This window comes from Atta colombica, unplaced genomic scaffold (assembly GCF_001594045.1).
Source record: "Atta colombica isolate Treedump-2 unplaced genomic scaffold, Acol1.0 scaffold51, whole genome shotgun sequence".
NCBI lineage: Eukaryota > Metazoa > Arthropoda > Insecta > Hymenoptera > Formicidae > Atta > Atta colombica.
Genome location: NW_017259541.1, coordinates 172,511 through 180,305, shown reverse-complemented (window position 1 = coordinate 180,305; position 7,795 = coordinate 172,511).

Genomic DNA, 7,795 nt, shown 5'->3' with positions numbered 1-7,795 from the left:
GGCGGCGACAGTGGCGGTGGCGACCGCGACGGCGGTGGCAGCGGCGGTGGCGATGGCGATCGCGACGGCAATGACAGCGACAGCGGCGGAGGCAGTGGCGGTGGCAGAATGTGGAGTGACGGTCCCCAATGATACAACAGTGGCATCACGGATCATTATAAACACCGACAGCGCCGATCATTATAAATACCGATAGCGCCGGGGCCTTTCCGCGCCTACCCTCTCCCCGCGCCTACGAGTACCCTCCGCGCCCTCCTCTAGCCCCATAGGTTAGAACCCTCCCTGTTATACTACTGTGCATTCTCCATGATCTTATCGAATATCGCGTTGTTCATTAGTTTATACAAATTTTTTTCGAAATCGTTTTTTGCGCGCGTTTTTTTTGATGAAATTGTGTATTGATAAATGTAATCGCGGAGCCATGGAGATTGAGCGAATTGTAGCATCCGATGGATCTTTGTTATGCGAAGACCGTGACGAATACATTGCTGCAGGTTGCGATAGTGGATGACGTAACGCTGCTTATTGTACAACGTCGCTAGAAATTTATCTTCGCGCTTGCAATTTATCGCGCGTTGGGCAGAGAAGTAGGTCAGTATGTCGGTCGTGTAAATGCTGCGGATACTCGACCTCGAGAATATAACCGCTGGATGAATCCAAAGCGATCGCGCTCACTTCAAAGTTCGCAGTCAAAGTTTCTTCGATCGAAATTCGGCGTATTGACACATCGCCCATTCGTACAGGTTATTCACATCGTAGTACATCAAGTACAACGACGGTTCCGATGGGTCGAACGAATGCATGTGTTATTAGCCTGTGCATATCTGCCGGAACATTGACTGAAACCGCCGCGTATTCCGCGCTCGATGAACATGACCATATCAATGGTCGGTGAGCAACTCGTATGTTTCAGCATAGCGTCCCACGCGAAATCTGGCAATGTATAATAATGCGCGGGATCGAGACGCAACTATTGCAGAAATTTTCGAAAATGTTGGCTAATAACAAGACATCAATTTTCAAGTACAAATCACTGTACTTCGAGAATCACTGTACTTCGGATGGAGAATCGCTGCGTAATCGCTCTCGGATACGGTATCACCTGTCAACGAACTGAAAAATAATTCGCGCGGTGATAAGCGCATGTTCTGCAATTTTTCGACGCAGTCAATGTACTCGTACGGAATGACACCTTTTCGTGTGAGAAGATCGAAATCTTCCGTACTGAGCTTGCAAAATTCGGAACGTACAATTTTTAATTTATCTTTGTTGAGATACGATGCCAATTTATCAAGGCTTGCATTTAGAAATTTGAAAGAATCAATGAATCTTAATTTTACACAATTTTTCTGAAAAATCTTTTCATTTTTATCTTTGATGCTATCGACATGTTTAGTGAATGAAATATTAGGTGTGGAAAAAAGTTCGTGGCGTTTTTTCCGTTACATCTAACGGGAAAAATGTCACGAACTTTTTGCCATATATTTTTCTTTGGTTATCGGTAGTACATTTACATGTACGCGGTAGCAATTTCCTTAATTATAAAATGTGCATCGTAGCCCGATAGATTATGAAATATGACCGGAATATAAAACGAATTTTTATAATTTAAATTACAATTTGAATGCGCTGGACCGCAGTATCTACGGTATCCGGTGAGATGACAATAATCGCAGATTCGCGTATCGTCCGGCGCGAACGGTTTCTCGCAGATGTGATAACGCGTCGCGCTACGCCTCCCATTGCTTTAGATAACGTTTCCATAGGCATGTTGGTGGATACGATATTTTTCACGCGATGTACCAAATCGTTGAATTGTCACGCGAATCACCCTATACAGTCTTCGGACGGAAGTGATACTACGATAATGTGTATCAACAGCTTGTGACGACACGTTTTCCTTATCGGATTCCATCTTCCGTAGGACGCACTCCAGGTCGGCAGATAGACGATGAACGATACTCGTTCCCGATTGTTATCGTTGCCGAATTCGAGCCACCTGTCGCCCTTGCTCAGCAGTCAAAATGGTACAATCGTTCATCTTATCACAGTCTTCGCTGCGGATCTCCAACTTTGCGCTCGAGCTGAAGTAATAAAGGCACCTGCAAATATAATAGAGAAATCATTTTTTCTATTTCTTTTTACTGTTTTTTAAATATTGTTTTTTTTATCAATTTTTCTTATTATACTTACGCAAAAATATTTCCTGTTCTCGTTCCCAGTAATTTATGATCTTACAAGGCGGGATAGATAAATTTTTTATCCACGTAAAGTATCTAATGTGTCGTTGCGTAAATCTTGTAGGTATAGGAGATTGACATGTTTTTTTTTCTTGTCATCGGTGAGCCGCAGAGAAAGGATCTGTTTTCAATGCCATATACGTTGATCGATATCGTGTTCAACTGTTCGCATTTAGAAATGTCTTTTAATGTAATTGAAAATTCGATATGAGATTCAACATTGTAGTGTAATGCGGGTATGATGATTCTTACTCCGTATATTTTTCAGCCGAATACAAAGCGGTGACCACCGCGAAACACACATTGTCCATCGTATGAACATTGATTACCGCTCATTTTGTCGTTTCCCATGGCACTTCGATGTGACATCCCACACGCAGGGGATTTAGTTTGTTCACGTTAACAGTCAAGTTGAGAATTCGCAATAATATCTACTCGCTGTCACGTTCCTGGAACTCTTCGAGCAATGCTAGGATAGGCTTGACGACGCGTCACTCGTACCACACGCGCATATCGGTGCATCAATATATTTCGCTGTTCATTGTAATTATGTTCTTATTAGCATGTTAATCTTTCGTCGTGAACTCGCCATTGAATGTGGTGTTCACTTTTACACTACCGTGTCTTTCTACAGCGTCTCGCGCTCGCTCTAGAGCTACATTTCCAGCGTCTTCTAAAAACCGCTGCAACTCGATGTAGAATTTATCACCGCATCTGTCAATATAATTCTCGCGGCGTTGATCTCTCGCCAGAAGAGATCGTTCGTTGCCACTCGCGTACTCGTCACCAATGTGCACGAAACGCTTCAATTGCGACTTTGCACCCGCGAGTCGCGCGATCCTCGCCATCGCGAATTGTCTGTGTCCAATGGCGAGGCATGACACAGTTCTTCGAGTTGCTCGATGCACTCGTTGCAGCCACGCGAAACACTCCACCAGAGTAGCGACCTGGCCGCACTGCTCCAACAGTTTGCGTTTCACTCGCTCATGATTTTCTATGTCTTTTCACAGTCTTTAGATCACGTCGCACTCTTCCACGGAACATTTGCACGTGATTCGTTCACACACGTTGCAACACCGTGACATATCTAAAATGTCATGACGTTCTAACATCTTTTCATTATGTTTGTTTACGAAAGTGCACTGTTCACACTCAAAGCGTTGTTTGTCGCAACTATTGAAAAACAGTTTTAGCGCAAGATCGCGATCACGAAACTCCATTCATATATTGTCAGCAGTTCGACACTTTTCATTACCCGCGAGAATCTTAATGCACATGCTTCAACCTTGATTGGAGCTCTTATCTGCGATTTTCTTCTCCCAATAATAATCGTCCTTTATTACATTAACATTGCTATTCCACCAATGTCTCTTTTCATACTCCGTTCTCGTAACATTTGTCTCGTAACCATGAGTACACTTTTTATCGCGCGAGTAAAAATCAGTCAAAAACAGGCTCTTTAATAATTATTCCATGTTTCTCATCACGTATATCTAATTCTCGATCGCATAGGAATTGCACCGGCGATATTCGCATACCTATGTCCTTTTTTTGCGGATTACCGAGAACATACAGCACATCATCTACATTACAGTCTTTTCACATATTTTCCTGTAGCGTCTCGCTCACAATACCATTCACAATAGTTCTTTTTTAATGCGTGCAGAGTGGGCACATGCTACACGAGAATATACTGTACAAAGGCCCTCTGCACGATATGTCATGCCTATTAAATAAAGCCTATCGAAAGAACTGGTCTCATGCTCCCTGACGTGATACATTCCTACATCGTTAATGTCAGCTATACAAATCATGCATGCTGTGCACACTGTTAAAGCATCACCCGTTGTATAATAATTGTGGATCACACAGTGCTTAGTACGAGCGTTCAACGTACGAATTTCTGGAGCCGACACGAATTTTTCTACGCAATCGATTTCATACTTGCTCATATTACTATCACATGCACTATCGTCGGATAACATTTCTTCGTCAGATGATTCTTGGTCCATTATATTCTCAAAGTCTACTTCCATTTCATCAAGCACTTCGAATATTTCGTCTCTAACATTCGCGTTTCTGATATTCTCGATTTCTACATCGTCCATTATGTTCTCAAATTCTATTTCTATTGCTTCAAATAACTTGTCTGCATTCATACCATTCATGTCCTCAACGTCCGCACAATGGTCAGCCATACTTTTCGCATACTTATTGCGATCGATTTGTTAATTTTTAAAGGCCAACTGAGATGTCACGCGCTTATGACTCATTATATATTCCATTCGCGACTTTTTTGTCTCTTTATCTACCATCCTTATTGAATTGCAGTAGTGACGACATGTCACTGATCCTTTCTTAGAAAAAATATCGATATTTCTGACTGAAAGAAAAAACTGAGAATGCATAATTTCATCTACCCCTCATTGATGGCACTTTATTTAGCAACCGGCTCATCCACGTTATAGTACCGCGGCGGCGGCCCGAAACGCATTTTGGGGTGGGCGGGGTCCGCGGTGGCGGCAGCAGCGATGGTAGCGGCGGCGGCGGGATCCCCAATGATACGTGATACCACAACATGGTAGCATCACGTATCATTATAAATACCGATAGCGCTAAGACTTCTCTGCTTCCCGCGCCTACAAGTACCTCGTGCTCCTCTCTAGCCCATGGGTTAGAACCCCATAGTATATCTTATATTTGCAATATTCATAAACAATTTCAATCTATCAGAAACTGTGTATTCCAATGTATCCGATAAGTTAAAGATTCTGATAAGTTAAAATCGTTTATTCTTTATTTCTAATTCCTTATTCCTTCTATGCGCAGGACCTAATTTCTCTACCTTCTTTGGTGTTCCATCATGATGGAAGGATTTAAAGTCACTAGATTTCTAAAGTACCGCAATTGATTTCAGGGGTATCAATCATGAAACTTTATCCCTAAGATGAAAAGTAAAAAGTGAAAATTTTAACCATTGAAAAGGGGATCTTAAAATGAAGGTCGAATTCTGACAAAGTCATCAGAAGTCGCTATTTTTCCAGCGCCATGTCATGTACTACCCTACTGAATGCTTTCTATTTGATGACACAAGTCAATACAAACGTCGTTTTATCCTTGTTGACATTCAGAGAGTGACAAAGAACGACACTTGTGTGGACTTGTGTCATTAAATGGAAAATACCCATTAATAACTCACATAATCTATGATATACGCAGTCGTTCGTGTCAATTTTCGTATAACAAATTCGTTACGATTTAATTAGAACATTTAAGTCTAATTCTAAGAACTCAACGTTATTCGTGCAAACTATGTGTTTGTAGATTACTATTTCGTAAGTATATTTGCAAAACTTTTATATCAAACAAATGTTGTCACGACTTGACAGCTTGAGACGCCATGTTACATTAAGAAAAAAATATATTAATTTCAAAATTTTTGATCGTTTTCGGCGTAAACTCCATCTCTCAAACACGTATACTTTAATCTTGGAAAAGGATTTTCGAATCTGTAAGAGAGAAGAAAGTATTATTTAAAAATTATATGATTTAATCGATAATAAGATGGCTTTAGGATCCTCTTAATGGAGAAATTTTTCACTTTTCATTTTTCATTGCAAGAAAAAAGTTTCATAATTGATAGCACTGACGAGATACTATTAAAAATCGATATCCTTATGGGAGTTCGTGTCTTTGTGAATATTGAAATGATTAAAAGTTAAAAACTGATAATATTGTACTAATTTTATGATCTATTAATTTAGTAGACATATTTAGTATTTAGAACCCAATATTATAATATTCGACTTTTCTTTAAAATTGTGTTACGTCCTGCCCTCTGTAGAAATATAATTTTACTTTCTTTTTTGTTTTTTCGTTTCGCGCTGAATTATTTTTCGTTATTTAATCTCACATCGTCTATTTAAAGTATTTCTATTAATTAATTGCGGATATTCCTAGTGAGAAACTTATTCGGTATGATATGACTCTGTCATGCCGGTCTGTCACACCGCGTGACACATGTCGCGTGAGTCAATCAAAACACCCGTGAGGCGCGTGCCGTATGCCGATATATTGCGATGAAATTCTAGGCAGGATAACTCTACGCGGAGTTAAGGTATCATTCCCATATGTTGGAAATGTCATGTCATTATCATCCTACACGTTTAAAAACAATTAATCAAAATACCTCAATGTCTATAATCTCTCAGAATAAGAGTAAGCTATCGCGGCCCGCGACGTGCATGTCGCTCGATGTGACTAAAATTTCTATATAAAAAATCATTTTCCAAATTCGGCACGTATAACTAATTTTCCGAGAAATTTGAGCTCTTCCTTCCTCTCGACTCGCGAGCGCCACTGATTGGCCTATATAAACGGGGCAAAAATCGAGTCCGAAGTCATTTTTGATCGATGGATCAAACGCTAGTGAAATATCTTTTAATATTCGCAATATATAAAAAAAAAAGAAGAAATGCACCTGTTGATTTCTTGGAAACTTCCCCTTTCCTATACTCCTTAGGCTGACTGCACTTGTAGGAGCTACTCAGCCCTTCCCCTTCTAGATTAATCGCGCTCGTAGGAGCTGTTTAATCGACCCTCCTGAACTGATTGCGCTCGTAGGAAATGTTTAATCTGTCCCATATATATCATATAATACTACTAATCCAATCAGAAATAGTTTCTCGAAAAGACATCGTTTCGACATCGTTATGATGGAAAAGTGTCGATTCGAAACTTGCATCAAAATTTCAACATTTTCGAGTGATAAAAAATTACGTATGTAGAGAGTGTAATGAGAGTTTGACACATTTTTAATATTTTTGGTATAAATATGTGATACGTCGATACAAATCTATTTCGAATATTTTCGTTCAAAAGTCGAATCGACATTTTTTTCGATTTCATTTCGACAATTGCAATATCGCTCTAATCATAAAAGCTTTCTCAAAATTTTTCAGAATTTATAAATAATTTTATAACTTTTTAGAAAATTGTGGAATTTTTTTATACGAATCGGAACATTTTTTACAAATGTCGATGAAGTCTACATCTTTTCTTCTAGTAATTCTTTGTATCTTATTTTATTATTCTACTCATGCTGAATAACATTACTTTTATTTGTACTTTGTAATTTAATATAATCTTTATTACATCACTTTTGTATTGAGGGATTTCAGGGAATAATGTCTCTTACCATAAATACTAACAACTTATTAGCTGTCTCTTACCATAAATGAGCAAGAAATCAAGGAAAAATATTATTGACTCTATCAAAATCTAGCTAGACTAATTCTAACTCGAATCGATATCGGTCTTGATTTTTAAATTAATGAAATTTAAATGTTGGTCTATCATACAAGTTTCCATCATTTGGAAGTATAACAGTACTACTAGTGTCACTGTTACTGCAGTAGTAATTCTACTGATACGCAATAGTGTCAATGCTGAGCCAGTACAGCAGTGTTATTACTGTAGTAGTTATATAACGACATATGACGTAACATAGAACTACTTCTTGTAATTGTAATATATAAAAAATTTATTAAAGTAAA